This window comes from Lagopus leucura, unplaced genomic scaffold (assembly GCF_019238085.1).
Source record: "Lagopus leucura isolate 7727_CA_CO unplaced genomic scaffold, USGS_WTPT01 Super-Scaffold_100159, whole genome shotgun sequence".
NCBI lineage: Eukaryota > Metazoa > Chordata > Aves > Galliformes > Phasianidae > Lagopus > Lagopus leucura.
The window spans coordinates 23,964,268-23,979,902 of record NW_024962335.1 but is presented as its reverse complement, the minus strand read 5'-3'; the positions used below and the strand labels follow the sequence as shown (position 1 = coordinate 23,979,902).

General features: G+C 41.9%; 1 protein-coding gene across 1 annotated transcript in view; it reads left to right on the top strand.

Annotated features, from left to right (window-relative positions):
* Positions 1–3,224: 3,224 nt before the first annotated feature.
* Positions 3,225–15,635, top strand: part of MICAL3 (microtubule associated monooxygenase, calponin and LIM domain containing 3) — a 144,643-nt gene continuing 132,232 nt past the window's right edge. The window contains exon 1 of the mRNA XM_042889562.1: positions 3,225–3,332. The gene's annotated coding sequence lies outside the window, so the exon portion shown is untranslated. The remainder of the gene's footprint in view (positions 3,333–15,635) is intronic.

Below are 15,635 nucleotides of genomic sequence, written 5' to 3'. Positions count from 1 at the left end.
GTCTTTCTTTGTTCCTTTCTCTAATGCTAGCTGATAGTATTGGTGAAACTACATTCTGGGAGAAGGCTTATTTACTTCAAGAATAGATGGCTTCATAACTTTATTCCTCAAAACTCTTCTACTCTAGTTTAAAAGGTGGATATTCCTAAACTGAACTTATGTCAAAACCAAATGCTTGAGTTCAGGAAGTGCTGTGCACTGTCCTTCATTCTCTGCTATGAAAACATGACTTTCTTCTCTAACTTCTGCCTTGACGTGGGCTGTGTCTCAGGATAGTTGCTGTGGCTGTTGTGAAACAGTGGTGCTTCGCAAGCCTAATGATATTACTTTCTGCAGGAGGAGCATCTTGTAAGCTTTCCCTCTTTGTGCCAAAAAGCTGGGTTCTTTGCTGTTTCCACTACACCAGAAAATTTCAAAGAAGACATTTCTCAAAGAGGTCAAATAGCCTTATCGTGTTGTATTCATGTACCTGTACATTTTATTAATCTACAGTTGTCAATTCAGTTGTGCCATTGCAACAGTTACATTTCATTAAGGTGTTGATTTCATTTGGAATCATGTTCTGTCTAGATGACTTCACAAAGCTGGATGGTCTTTAAGGTTCCTTCCATACCAAGAGATTCCGTGATTCATTTAATTGGTGAATCAGATGATTAAAGAAATGCAGTCCCAAACACCAGTACAGACTGAGTGATGAATGGACACAGAGCAGCTCTGCAGGAAGGACTTGGGGGTTCTGGTGGAAAAGCTCAACAAGAGCAAGCAGAGTGCATTTGTGAGCCTGGAAGGTCAACAGTATCCTGGGTTGCATGAAAAGATGGGTGACCAGCAGGGCAGGGTGAAGGAGGTGGTTGTCCCCTTCTACTCTGCCCTTGTGAGGCCTCATCTGGAGTTCAGGCCTGCAGCCCCCAGCACAAGAAAGACATGGAGTTGTTGGAGCAGCTCCAGAGGAGATCCATGGATATGATCCGAGGGCTGGATCATCTCTCCCGTGAAAAAAGGTTGAGGGAATTGGGTTTGTTCAGTTTGAAGGAAAGAAGGGTCCAGGGAGACCTCATTGCAGTCCGTACCTGAGAGGGTTTACAAGAATGATGGGAGGGACTTTTTTCAAGGGCATGCAATGATAGGACAAGAGATAATGGCTTTGAACTAAAATAAGGGAAATTTAGATTAGGTATTGGGAGGAAATTGTTACTCTGAGGGTGGTGAGGCCCTGGCGCAGGCTGCCCAAAGAAGCTGTGGGTGCCCATTTCTGGCGGCATTCAAAGTCAGGCTAGATGGGGCCCTGTCAGGAACAGTTAGCATACAGGAGAATATCTCAGGCAGTAAGGCTTTTTGATGGAAGACAACAACGGTGGTAAATTCTTTACTGAGCATTATGCATTTGTGCAGACTTGGATAACTTAGAAATGTGCTTTGTGCACATTTGTGCAAATTGCGCATGATGCTTTCTCGCAGTCAGTATCTGCTGGCAAATTCAGCTTAGTACTTTGGTTCCAGGCTCTCAAGAAAGCAAGGAATTTCAGAACCATGATATTAAAAAAAAAAAAAAAAAAAAAAAAAGTATTTAAGACAAGGAGAAGGACTGACTGAGCCTGGTAGGTTTAAGACCTGTAGGAGAGACTTGACCTGGCAGGGAAATGCCAGCTCCATGCTAACCAGTCTCTTGGTTGTTCCTTTCCTTGTTGGTGTCACAGTAGTGGTGGATCTTGAAGGGAAGACTCTGAAATGAGCTGGAAATTGAAGTGTTGTCAGATGAACGAGTCTGCTGGAGTTGAGGATGAACTGCCTTAAAATGCTGTGTTAATGATTGCAATTCAGGAAGCAAGAGTGGGCAGCTGTCTTAGCTTAAGCTGATTTGACTTTTTTTAAAACTAGAGTTGTGTTTCACTTGCTACAGTGGTAATTGCAAGTTTTCTGGTTTAATTTGTATGACTTAACTGGGTCCTTTGACATGTGACGAGAGAATGGAACGGCCTTCAGGCTGTTTACAAAGTCATATCGTTTGGCTGTATTTGGAATAATTTCTTCACAGCAGTATGGACTTGAGGTTTTTCAGTGCTGTGAATAAAATGCTAGGCAATACAGTGCAATCATCACCTGCAATGTTAATGGTTACACTGCATCATCTTGCTGGGACTTGCTGCTTGCTTCTTTGTGGAGGCAATATCATTGAGTATCCCTGGTGCTGGGGAACCTGAGAGCAGGTGATCCTGTTGGCAAATGCAATAACGACTTAAAATATGTAATATTTAAAATGTATTTCCTATCAGTTATGTCACTTCTCTGCCCCTGTTTCCCCAAGTAGAATGCACTTTCCACTTGGAGTAGCTCCTGTCATGCAAAATACAACTTTCTTCTGATAAATGGGAGTTCACGGTGAGTTATGCATAGTGAAGGTGTGCAGGCTCAGTGGAATTTGTTATGGCAGTAAAATCTGTAGGTGGCAAGGTCATGGCCATGGGATTAACCTGCATTCAGCAGTACTTTCCATGGAAAGGTGTGCTCGGTGAACATTTGACTTTTAAAAGCTGGCAATATTCAGCTCTCCTTTCTGTGAAGGTCTTAAAAGTGGCGGTAATATGCACCCTAGCCAATCCCTTCAGTTCTGCGTTCAAGAGGGCTTTTCTTTGGGAATAGAATGGGGAGGCAGGGGTGCAAGCTGACCAGGCCTTCAATAAACATGTTTTAATTTGTGACAATTTATTAGAGCACTGAAACTGAGCAGTGGTCTGTTGCCTGAGTGTATTCTCACCTGTGAGATGTGGTTGTGGCAGCTTAGAGTGGTGATGGGACGTTGGTGATGGACATGAGCTTACTGCATGAGCAGAGCCCTGGTAGTAAGGAGTTAAAATTTGGAGAGGAATGAACTGAGGTCAGCAGCACAATCAGTCTGTTCAGTAAATAATTTTCTTTGTATACTTACTCCATTCTTTCACTCATTATTTGCTCCACTTATTCTTTTCCCTTCCTACACACACACACACATGCGTGCAGTCACACAGTTTCTCTGGCTTTATTATTCTCTCTCGCCCTAGTTATTGCCTTTCAGTGGCCACTTGTCACTGTGACCCTCCCTTTGCCCAAGGCGCTGTAGATGATAGGTTTCCTGTGCAGGAACCACCCTCGAGCTGGGATGGACACCTCTGCTCAGCTTTGGACATTCCGGACTGCTTTCTGGCAGCTCTTGTGAGTCTGCTTGCACTGAGCACTGCAGTAGTTACACAGAATGCAGCGCACAGGAGGGAGAGAGCTGTGCAGCCAAACACAGAGGAATTAGGAGCTCTTTCCTATCTCTTCTTCCCCTGTGGTGGCAGGCTGTGAGCTCTTGGGTGAGTGAGCATCTGATATGTGGCATGCTTTGTTCCAAAATTCAGGGGGATGTCTGTTAAATCACCATGCTGTTACTGAGAATTTGGGTGAATATGGGACGAAGCTTTGGTTAACGGCAGAGTCTGCAAAATACAGCAGGCTTTCGTGCTGGTGCCTGGATGCAATGCTATGAAAAGAGAAAGCTTCAGAGTCTCGAGGATCTGAGGATCCACAGAAACCGACAGGAGGGAGAGTAGGATTTTGGAGGGTGAGTGACCTTGAGTGTCCGTTCCAGTGAAACAATGTAGGTGTGACTTGTGTTTAGGAAAATATTTTCTGGGAGGCCCTTTGTTTGGGTGGGGACAGCTTAAGTGTTCTGTATCTCTGTGGAGATCCATTTTGATTTTTCAGTGAAAGTGTAATAGCTACATCTTGTCGCCTCTTTGTGCGGTATTATAAATGTTGCTGTCCTCAGGCTTCTGAAAGATGTGCCAAATCTCTTGTGGGTATTGAATTGGCTTAAGGCCTCACGAGCAAGAAGAAATAAATGTATAGCAGGCATACTGGAGCAATTGCATGGCAACTGTCAAGATGGCAGCCTGTGAATAATCAGGCATAAGTTTTGGGCAGGAGAGGGTCTTCGAGTCTGCGCAGCTTAGCGACCTGCAGCCTAATAGTTCTTGCATGCTGTTGGAGCCTCTGTGCTGCCTTCCTTTAGGGCATTGTTTCTTCCTTCAATCTTCTGAGATTTTTATGCTTTCCATTGTGTTTTCTTAAATAAAAAGGCAACTCTAGAAGCAAACAAACAAAATTCCTCTCTTGCTTGACTTGTGCTTTTCACTTAAAAATGGTTTTTCTTTCCAGCGTTATTAAAACCAGGACTTTTCTCAGCTAGACTGCAGCTGCAGAGCCAGTGGGGGAAAATGAGTATAGTGCTTTATTTGAGTATTTTTTTTTTTTTTTTTTTTACCTCTCTTGAAGTAAGTGTTGATAACAGCAAAGCTACAAATCTGACCATACTAAAGGGAGACAGGAGTTGGTTGTTTTCTTAACAGGCTTTATATACAGCTTTCCTATAGCTACATTGTTTAGTGAAGCGGGTTACTTTTTGGTAAATGGATGGGCCTTGAGACCTCAGGTCCTTCACATCTGAAACAAAAGAAGCAATCATCAAAGTTAAATGTCAAGGGGAAACAGTTAGAAGGGTGCATTTTCTAGTAGTGTCTTGGGCAGTGCTCCTGCCTCCAGCTGCTTGGTTTTTATCCTGAGTGCTGCTTCTTTTTCTCATCTTGTTGTCACCCAGGACAGCTGTCTGGGCACGCGTGAGAAGTCTAATCAGAAAACTGATCTGAGTTGAAAAGTAGCCTTGCTGGAAGGAAAGATAGCGAACCTGGTCTGGTATACAGTGCAGTCCCACAGTGGCTGTAATGGCACTAATGGTCAGGTGGGGGTGGCTTGCTGATGGAGTTGCTGTCTCTGAGACCAAAGTTCCCTGTTAGCTGGTGTCTGTTTTCCCTCATAGATCTGTAAACTTCTCAGTTGTGCTTGTGAGCTTGGCCACTTCTGCTTGTATCAGCTGGTCTTGTAAAGAAAAATCCCCTTCTCTATGGAGGAACCCCATAAAAATACTTGTAATGACAAAATATATACTAGTTGTTCATTCTTAATTATTACCAAATATGTTGAGAAACCTTCTGATAACTGAAGAAATGACTACATTTTCCTGTTAATTGGTGACTCAAAGCAGCATGGTGAAAATGATTAGAATGCTGTAACTGGGTTTGGGATTGTTTTAGTTTTTTTTTAAGAACTAATTTTTTAGATTAATGTTCAAGTACCATTTAGGTTTTGCTGAGATTCTTCTAGCCAAGTAGTTCCCCTCTGATTCTTTCAAAGGGCTTTGCACTGATCCAGGAGGGCTCTCTGTCCATCAGTGTGCCCTTAGGATGATGCTTTCAAATAAAATTAAGTGGGAGTCACTGTGTGTCAGGATCTGTTTAGGAAGTGGTAGGGTGAAATTAACTTGACCAAGAAAGCCAAATGGTATCCTGAGGTGCATTAAAAAGAGTGTGGCCAGCAGGTTGAGGGAGGTGATTCTCCCCCTCTGCTGTGCCCTGGTGAGGTCACACTTAAACTACTGTGTCCAGTTCTGGGCTCCCCAGTTAAAAAGAAGAAGACAGAGATCTCCTAGAAGGAGTCCAGTGGAAGGCCAGAAAGATGATAAAGGGCCTGGAGCATCTCCTGTGTGAGGAGAGGATGAACAACCTGTGTCTGTTCAGCCTGGGGAAAAGAAGACTGAGTTGGGATCTGATAAGTGTTTATAAATGTCTGAAGGGAGATAGGAGGCAAATGGATGAAACCAGGCTCTTCTTGGTGGTGCTTAGCAATGAGACAAGGAGCAGTGATCTAAAACTTGACATAGGAAGCTCCATACTAATATGTGGAAGAACTTCTTTACATAAGGGTGATGGAGCACTGGAACAGGTTGCTAAGTGAGGTTGCGAAGTCTCCTTTGATACTCAAAACTTACCTGGATGCCTGCCTATTGTAGGGAACCTGCTTTGGCAGGGGGGTTGGATTCACTGATCTCCCTTCTAACCCTGCCATTCTGTGGAAAACAACTTTCTATAAAGTCTCACCACACTTGGAAAATGAAACGAGGTGATCTGTCTCACTGCCTGAAGAAACTGAGTCCTAACCTTGACAGGTCCAAGTGTTACTCACATACACAAAAAGCCTCGAAGGGAAGTTTGAAAGGAAATAAATTGGAAAGGAAGGATCCATCCGTCTTTCCTGTTTCACAGAACTGCGCATGAAGCAGGGTGCAATGTGCAGGAGATATTCGCAGTTGCTTTTCTGTCGTTCTCCTGTACTTTGCTCTCTAGTTTAGATAGGCATTTGCAGCACTGCAGGATTTCTGTCTGTGACCTATTCTTATCTGGGAAAGCAGTGTTACCTTTTAAACCGGTGAGAATACCGGTGCTCTAACACTGCTCTGAAGTCCTTTCATCTTGATTGTTCCAGCCATTTTATAAAAGGGAAAAAAGCCTGTGTCCTTTTGGCTTTTGAAGGGAAATGCACGAAGCGCAGGGTTGTATTGTAGATGACCTTTGTGAGCTTAGACATGGTTAGGATAAGAATCCACATCACCTCCTGGGATCAGTACATTAAGAAGGAGACTTTCAGTGCCTGTGAATATACAAGTTTGAGGGCATGAAATAGCAACTTATGCAAATACTAATGAATCCTTACATCTGTTTTCACATATGCATAAGGGTATGAATTTGCAAGATAGTGTGGGTGTGAATAGATGCAGGCCTGGGAAAATTGTGATAGCTTGTAACTGTGCCACTTGGCACGTAGTGTGTATACAAACACATACTTACAAAACAGTATTCAAAGTAAAGTAATTTCTACCTTCTCTTCCCTCTGAAAAGAGTCATGAACCCTAGGTTGTTTTTTTTTTTAAAGTGTAATTTCTACTAGTGACAATCTTAAAGTCTTTCCCACTTTCTTATTTTGGTGACTTTCTGAATGGGAACCTGCACTATGTGATGCTGTCCGCATACCCGAGTACAGATGGAGGAGTGAATGGCATTGGAGTCAACCCAACAACTGTCTTCAGTGTGCTCTGTGATTTAGGATTGGAGTAACGGGTGAAGTTGGCAATTTCACTGGACTGCATGTTAGTAAAGCTACTTGTAGGGATGTATGCATTAACATTTTATTTATTCATTTTGAGTTTTGTGATTCATAGTAGTTTCGAAAAATACTTCCGAAATCAATAGCGTGTTTTGTTTGCTGCTATATCTACAGTGTTATTGAAGCCCCTCCTTGACACCTTTAGTGTTACTGAAATTTCCATTGTACTTTATGATCTCTCTGTGCTACTTTTATTCCTTTTACTTTTTTTTTTTCTTGTAGCAAGAGCGTGAGTGTTTGGTTCTGTAGCTTTCCTGTTGGCACAACTATCATTCTGCTGTAAATGTTGAAAGACTGCTGCTTCACGGGGGAATACAGGCACTGCGTGGATAATTTGAGAATTGGGAATACAGCCTTCTGCACTCTATGGACCAGCCCTGAGTTATTAGTTAGTTAGACCATTCTGTAATTTTGTATCATTTGATGCTCTTTCAGGAAACCAAGGAACGAGTATTTCTGTCTTTATTAACTTTGTCATTGTAATACAAAGTATGCAATTGAGAGACAAAGATGGACTTGATTGTGATTCTTCCATCTGGTGTCCTCTTCCTGCAAACCTCACAACTAAGGCTTTGTATGGGAACTGCTGAGTCACGGCCTGAACCTCTGATTGATCACCTGAGGCGAGCCATGAGTCAGCCAGAGGAGCACAGGTGGAGGCAATTCACTGTGCTGCCGGAAGGGATGGAGCCTGGCTGCACCCCTCCTAGGCCTATTGAAGAGCTGGCTACCAGTGGGGAAGGATCTCTTCTGGAGATCTGCTCTGCTGGTGTTTTGTGGTGAGCTCAGCTGAAGGGTAAGCTCTTCCATTTATTCTCTTTTTGTTGTCGTTGTCTACTTTGCCTAACTCTCTTGATTATATGGTGATTATAACATCTTGATATCTATTGATTATACAATTATATTGTGATTATAACATCTTGATATCTATTGATTATACAGGCTTTTATAAAAAAATAAAATAAAAATGCTATCTCTATGCATGTTTAGTCCATGAACTTTCTATAAATTGTCTAGTCTCCTCAGCTGACACAGGGAGCCATACTGAAATATGGAGTATAGTTGTCCTTGTACAATACTGCTTCTGGCAGCACTCACACATTCTGGTTTCATAAGGTGTCAGATAACAGATGGAAGGGGGAATAAAACAGCACCAAACAAACCTGGAGGCAGGGAAAATCAGTGCACGAGCCATTCTCATACAGTAGAAACTAGTGAATTAATAGGCAGTCAGATGCTGAATTGGTCTGACTTGGAGTCAATAGTTGAGAATCAATGCATGCTCATCCATTTTCCAAGGCAGTGCATGATCCTGTTGCTGTTGCATTGTTTGCCTCTGGAGTAAGGCAGTATGCTACATCTAGTTGTGATCCTTCTTGATGGATGGATTTCCTGTCTTGAAATCACTGTGCCCTAGGACATACTTTTTTTTAATATCACTCAGTACAATGGAGGTGATTTCTTTTTTTTTTTTTTTTTTCCTTCTGGTCACACTGAGTTACTTGCTTGCAAATTAAATTATGGAGGTGATTTCCATAAACAGCTAGGTAGCATCTCGGAAACCTTTCTGTTTGTGTGTGTGTTTGTGTGTTTAAGGTCAGCCAGCAGAGAAGAGACAGCTCAGTTTGGCAGGAGTAATGTAGAGCAGGAGCTCTTGCTGCTCCTGCCTGGCCCTTTAATAGGGATGAAGCATAAGATTAATAGGGAAAAATAAAATCAACCACTGCCTTCAGAAAGGGAAGTAAGCAGAACAGCTTTGTGCGGATTTTGTCTTCTAATGCCAGCTTATTAATTTTGGTAAGCCTGACTTGTCTCTTATTTTCATCATACTTTTGAAAGATTCCAGATTTTTATGGCTGTTTTTAACACTTCTGATTGAGAGAAGTACATTCCCCTGTGTAATTAGAAGTGCTGACTGCAGGATCTGTAGAAAGATGGGAAATTGTGCCTAGGCCAGTCATGACAATAACGATGAGACATAATAAAAACTCAAACAACCCATAGACTTGGTGACTGTGTTTTCTTATCTGACTTATGTGCAGTTCGTCAGCTGGAGGAAATGTGTGTGGTGTGGATTTTTTTATTTTTTATTTTTTTTCCTCCAGTCTCTGTTCTGACTTCTTGGGGCACTTAAATGAGCAAATGACTTTCTGCTTTTCTGGATCTAGCTCGTTCTTTCAGTCTGTCTGAGATGCATTTCACACATAGATTTTGTGTAGGGTTTTTGAATGGTTGACTTGCTAGATGTGAAGGGACAGCTTTGTTGGTAAATAGCAGCATTAAAAACAAAATAAAGAAATCTAAGAATGGTGTGCCTTTGCTGCTATAAACCTGGTTGTAATTCCTCTCTTGAAGACTAAGCCCCTTCTTTCCTCAGTAAGTTGAAAAGAAGCCACAAATCTAAGCTGGAATTTGGTGTCTTGACTGGAGGCATTTGAGGTATTCGTTTTGGGATTGAGTCTTCAGCCTCCATATGCACTCAAGATCTCTGGTTAAGGGCAAGTGAAAGGGGCCTTTCCCCAGTTTTCTCCTGCTCTGATGTAGTGGTGACAAGAATCTGTTGTGTGGCTATTTGATAGGGCATTGTTCCTTGGCTGTCAATCCCTTGGGCTTTCTGGCATGGGTGTATTATACAAGAAGTCTGTAAGTCTAGACAGCACTGCAACAGGAATTTGTGGCAAAAGTAACTTCCCTGCTCTTTCTGAGGATCAGTTTCCTTATCCTGCACTGATAGTTGTCTCTCTAAGTCGCCTTCCTCACAGACCTGGATTCAGGTGTTCCACTGAAGTTATTTTGGGACCCTAGACAGATGTCAGCTTTACACTTCTTATCTCTTTCTGGTATCCAGAGCAAGCTGTGACTTCTCTGTGTGCCACAGAAAAAAATGAGATGACCAGAAATTCAAGGCTCTGGCCCCAGAGAAGTGTCAAGCTTTAAAATATAGAGAACTTATGGTTAGATAACGGGAAGGAAAAGCCCTGCCATTACCATTTATTAATTACTAGTCAGCTTCCTTTATGGGGAATGCTCATCAAGGAGAAAGTGGCTTTCCTGTAAGTGCCACTTCTGTGGCGTGGGGGAAGTGAAACTTCAGACCCTGGCTCTGAGAGGAGAGGGCTGCAAAGAGCTTGCAGTATTTCTGACCAGAACTTGATTCACTTTCGGTCTGGTGGCAGTATGAACTTATTGAAACAAACTCTGATTCTAAGGTGAGTGCTTACAGCAGCAAAGAACCCACCGAATGTTCCCTTTTGTTAGTTTTTAATGAAACAGCTGAAGCATAGGAGGCTATCTCATACACAGCTGCAAGTTTCTTCTGCCTTTCTATGAGAGTGGCTTCTTGGAAAATGCGTAGTGTTCATACTGTTTTCATAACTTGTACGTTCTGTGAAAAAGGCAAGATACTTCCATTTCCTATTATTGTCGCACAGAAGTCAGGAGCACTACCCAGTAAGTGCAGCATGTTAGTAAGACTTAAGTTGTTTTTCTTCGTGTATTTGTCTATGTGCAGCAGCAGCTGCAATTTGAACTTTCATTGCTCTCCTCTTTCCCAGGCATATTATGCTTACCACTTATGATATGACTATGCAGTGGAGATTCATTTGGCACAATGAAGAAATGCAGTTTTCTTGAGTATCTTGCTTCTTTGAAAATGTTCTACTGCTTACCGGTTTCAAGTAAGACGTATACTGTGCTAGCAGAGCAAATCTTTGAGATCTGTCAGCTTGGTGATGTGTCATGTTCTTTTGCATAGCTGGTTTTCTCCTGTAGTGGAAAGACATTAATAAATGCCACCATAACAAATGAACACACTGAATTTAATAGGTGCAACAGCACACACGCCGGCTCTAAGCTTCTCTGAAGCTTTGTGCTATACATTACTGCTGCAGTTTGATTTGCAGAAAAGATGTTTTCTTCTGCTTGTAGAGTTGAAGCTTTACAGCTGGGGATTGCCCTGCGGTAACAGCAGGCTTGGGACATGTAGTGCTGTTTGGTTCAACTTCTATGAAGCAGAAGCAAAAGCATAAACCAGTTTCTTTTGACTTTGTAAGGTTACTGTGCCCGGTAGGTGAGGACAGGCCTGTTGACATTAGTCCTGTTCTAACACAAATGCCCTATTCTATTCTTTACAAAATGACTACATAAATTGCATGTAAGTATTACTTTTGGCAGTAATGTGATTTAAATCCTTTCCAAATAAACACAAGCCTCATTACGAATGAGATAAATAATTGCCATTGCATACATTAAAAGCATCATTTTGAATGTAATGGAGCAGAATTTAATCCTAAAATCCTAGCTGTGTGCCTGATTCTCTTTAACTCTTCCCCTAAATGGACTGGATACAGCCACCTTTCTTTGTCAGTAGTGAGGTGTAGAAATGTAGCATCATGCTGATTCTGCAGGTAACAAATATTTTCCCATTCTGTTCCTCATGAGCGCTCTAATGTTTGTAGTGTTACCTTACGTGCTAGGGCTGTCTGCTTTACTGGGTCACAGCCCATAAACCAAAACAGCTGCTTTGCTTTTTTCTTCTCATGGTAGGAAAACTCCATGTTTGGAGCACAAAGCACCCTGTGCAAAGAAGATAACTGTAGGGTTGAAGCTTTTGGGAGTGGGCTTGGCTCTATCACCAGCTGCTGTCAGCTTGCCCTGGACTTTGTTAGAAGACAGATACAGGCTCTTGAAAAGCCAGAGCTGTGTTGGTATGTTGAAGTGCTACAGACTCAGTTTGGGGAGATCTCAGTTGGCATAGATTGTGGTGTTTATGTCAGTATTCTTCTCTCAGGTGGGGCACCATTTAACTGTTCAAGCAAATTCATGCTGCTGGGGGGAAGATCTGGACTGGCATCTGTAGTGAAGAGAAAGTAAGGTTGATGGCATGGGCTGGGGCATAGGGGCAATGTGAAGAAAGGGAGAACTTACTGCAAGTGTTCTTTAGTTTTAAACTGTTGATAGATGACCTTGATTACGACTTTGCCAGAAGCTTTCCTCACAGTAAAATCACTGAAATTGGTTTGTATGGAGATCAGGTGTATTGATGTCATTAAATAGTGAGGATGAGATATTCTGCACTCCTTCTACGTGCGTTTCCAGCATTGCGGAGGCAGCCTTTTTGGAATTGGTTGCAGTCACAGCAGGAGCACCTTCTTTTTCACAGCAGAACACTTCTTGCAGGACTTCCTATAGGGCCAAACTGCAGTGAGAATTGGTGGAACTTAGACGTATGGAAATTTTAGGCTCTTCTAAAATACTGGCTTTGAAGGCTTGCAACCTTGGAAACCTGGGACTCTGGACAAATTAGTTGAACTGAAAAGTAGCTTTAAATTGAGAAACTTCTCAATTTCTAGAAAAAAATTGTGCCCTGGCATAAGTACTTAGCCTTCTGAGTGTTGTCATAGCCTTCTCTTTATGTTAGGTGAGCTTGATGGCTTCTCAAAGATTTGTGTTTGCAACAAACAGTTTAATCAACTTTCAGTTCATTTGGACTTTGAAGGTGGCTAGCTGCTTCAGCAGATTACTGCTAGGAGCTGAATTAAGTATGTTTTGTCAAACGTGAATAGTTTAGCATGGTGTGATATTTCTTGGGCAATGAAGGAGGGAAGGAAAGGTCATGGAAGAAGAGCTGAGTCTCCATTTGAGTCCATGTGAAATTTGCTGTCCAGTTTGTTAGGATGTGCATTGGAGGAAAGGCCATTTACATAAATTTGCTCCTGATTTTTTTTCCCCAGTGCCTCAGGTATCTTACTCTGAGGAGGATATCTTCTCCTCTGTTGAGGAGAACCTTCCTTATAATGCATTGGCTTATTTAATTTGTCTTCTGCAGAAGATCAGAAACTGTTTTTTTCTGCCCTCTTAGAGTGCATACTCATATTCTGCATTATTCTGGGTGAGGAGACTGCTTTGTAAGGTGCACTCAGTGATACTATGTTGCTGTGGAAAGAAAGAAGTCTATCCATCTGGGTAGAGACACTTCCTGGTGGAGTTCTGGTTGTGTATGAGGAAATATGCAGAGTTGGATGATGTGTTTTAAAGTAATTGTCTCTACACTATTTACTTTGTTGAAACGGTTGGGATGGTATCCACCAAATTGCTGCCAGTGAGCCGAGAGTTGCAGTATAGAGATGGGAAAGGCTTACTGAGGTTTGAGCTGAGGTGGCTGCAGCCTTGCTTGGCACACTGACTTGAAAAGGTCCTGAATTGCATCCCAGTCACAGGGCTTCCAGGGCTACTTTTGGGTGGAAGGTAGAGTTTTAGGCTCTTGCTTTTAACTCCTAGCTCTAAGAGTCTGTGTGTTGATGCTCTTTGTGCCTTAGTTTTTCTAGCACTGGTGCTAATCATCTCCTTTTGAATGTTAGGGTAATGTTCTCTCACTGTTCTGAGGTTCAGGAGATTTGCTTTGCTTCAGGAATCTTCGTCTGTTGTGGCCTCGTGTGAAAGCGAGTAGTTTATTGATGAGCCTTTTTTGTTTGATGGAAAGGACTGATATCAAATAAAGATGTTTTGGAATATACACAGATGATTCTGCAGTGAAGTTTCTTTTTGTAGGATGAATCTTTGCAAGTTGGACTAGCAAACTTATGGTTTTGTATTTCAGTCAGGCCTGTTCACTTCCACAAAGTAAACCTAGTAACCATTGTGAGAAAGGTTTCTGTTGAGTAGTTCAAACTTCACAAATTGTTTTATAAGGTGAGTAGGAGAGGCTGTTGCTGGATCTTAAATATTGGTAGAGGCCTATTCCCTAGCCATTAATCGGAAATATCTTCTTATGTAAGAATCTTAATCCAAGGTTATACAAAACCTTTGATGGGGGTTTATAGGAAGGAAGTTGGAGTTTCCTCTAGTTCACAGCAAGTAGAAAAGACAGTTATGTTTTGCGTCCTTCCACTGGAGCTATTAATATCAGCCAGGGCTTTTTCCTTCCCATTTAAGTATTATCATAATTATTTCTATCACTGCAGGAGGTGAAGTAACCTCTTAGAAGCACCTGCAGTCCAAACTGTTCAGTACTTCCTGCAAAAACTTCCTTCCGGATTGAGCAGTGCTACTCAATGACTCTTCCAAGTTGAGGACGCAGTGTGAATGTTTTGTGGGAGAACAGGTATTGATTGAGAGGTTTCCAAATGCTTGTGGTTCTTCATGATAGAAAGAAGTGTTTGGGAGCTGCACTGGATTGTGAAGAACCATGTAGGTTTGTTGTGCTCCACAGAGAAGCTTCTTGAGAGCATCACCAAAAGAGAAAGGCTGGGTGCATAGCATTAGTGAATCTCATCTTGTAGAAGAACCTGTGTAGGTCAGCTGATTGCTGGTTCTTTTTCTTTCGTCCTCTGATTTGGGCTCGGCTCAACTTACAGAATTGCTGTGTGTATCTAGCTTTTCCTTCCCTTCTTTTTTCAGGGTGATGTATATTTGGCATTCAGCGCTATTAGGCAAGCAAAATCCTTGTCCATATCCTTGACTTAGTTTGAATACATAAATATATCTTCCTTAACATTCTGCTACTCTGTGGGAAATGTGCATTATTGTAGAGGAGGCTGTAGAGGCCATTTTCTCACCCTAGTACTGGTTGCAAGTTGAGCGTAGGCAATTTTTTAATGATATCTAAAATGATACCAGAGGCCTCATTTTGATGTTAGCCCCTAGATTTTTTTGGCCAAGTATGCTCAAATTGTATGTTAAAATATTGGCTTTTAGTCATGATAAAACAGACAATGCGGAAATGCTATTTACAGTGTAATATCTATCAGTATTCTTTGGGCCCTGCGGAGCTTGGCAGCCACTGCTGATACACGATAATTCATTGTATGCTTTGACTTGAACACAATTTTGTTCTATGCCAATGATGCAGGTACACCAGATGTACTCTGGGCTAGATCAGTCAGCTGGATGCTAGAGTTAAGTAGAAGATTTAGTAAGTAACTCTTGTGCTAATGTACAAAATTATTAGCAGTCACTTGAGCTTTGAGTCTGCAGCTATGACAATGTATCACATTCTGGTCATGTTCTGGAAAAAGCTGGGTTCATCCCGTATAAATAATGGCTTCAAACTTCTTGCCAGTACTATTCCTTTCTTAAGGCATACCATCAAATTTTTTTGTTTCATTCTTAAATAAACAATTATTTAAAAGCACGCTTTGTTTTAACTTGCATAAAAGCTGTACGAGGGATGTAGTTTATGATAAAGCATCAACTGCGTGATCTTGCAAAATGTTGAGCCTTGGAACTGCTGCTGTGTTCGGTGTTCAGCTCTGCAAGCAGGGTAAGGAGTAAGTTGAGGAACAATCATAATAAAGTTCAAAATGATAAGTAAATTCTGGAACTTTGAAGAAACATACACCCGATTCTGAATATGAAGTATCCAACGTAATTACAAAGCACTTTGTAATCTGAGAAAAGGGTGTGCACGGGGGAAGGGGAATTTTGCCTTTCCCCAAGTATTCATGATACTAACACTGCCTCCAACCATCCCCCCAAAAAATGTTTCAGTGAAATGAAAATATTTCCGTGGAATGACGGAATGAAGCCTGGAGATAGAGCTTTACAGGGAGATTTTTGATGGGACATTTCCAGGAGGCTCCTGTACTGACCTGTTCTTCCGTGCTGGACTAACAATGTGAGGT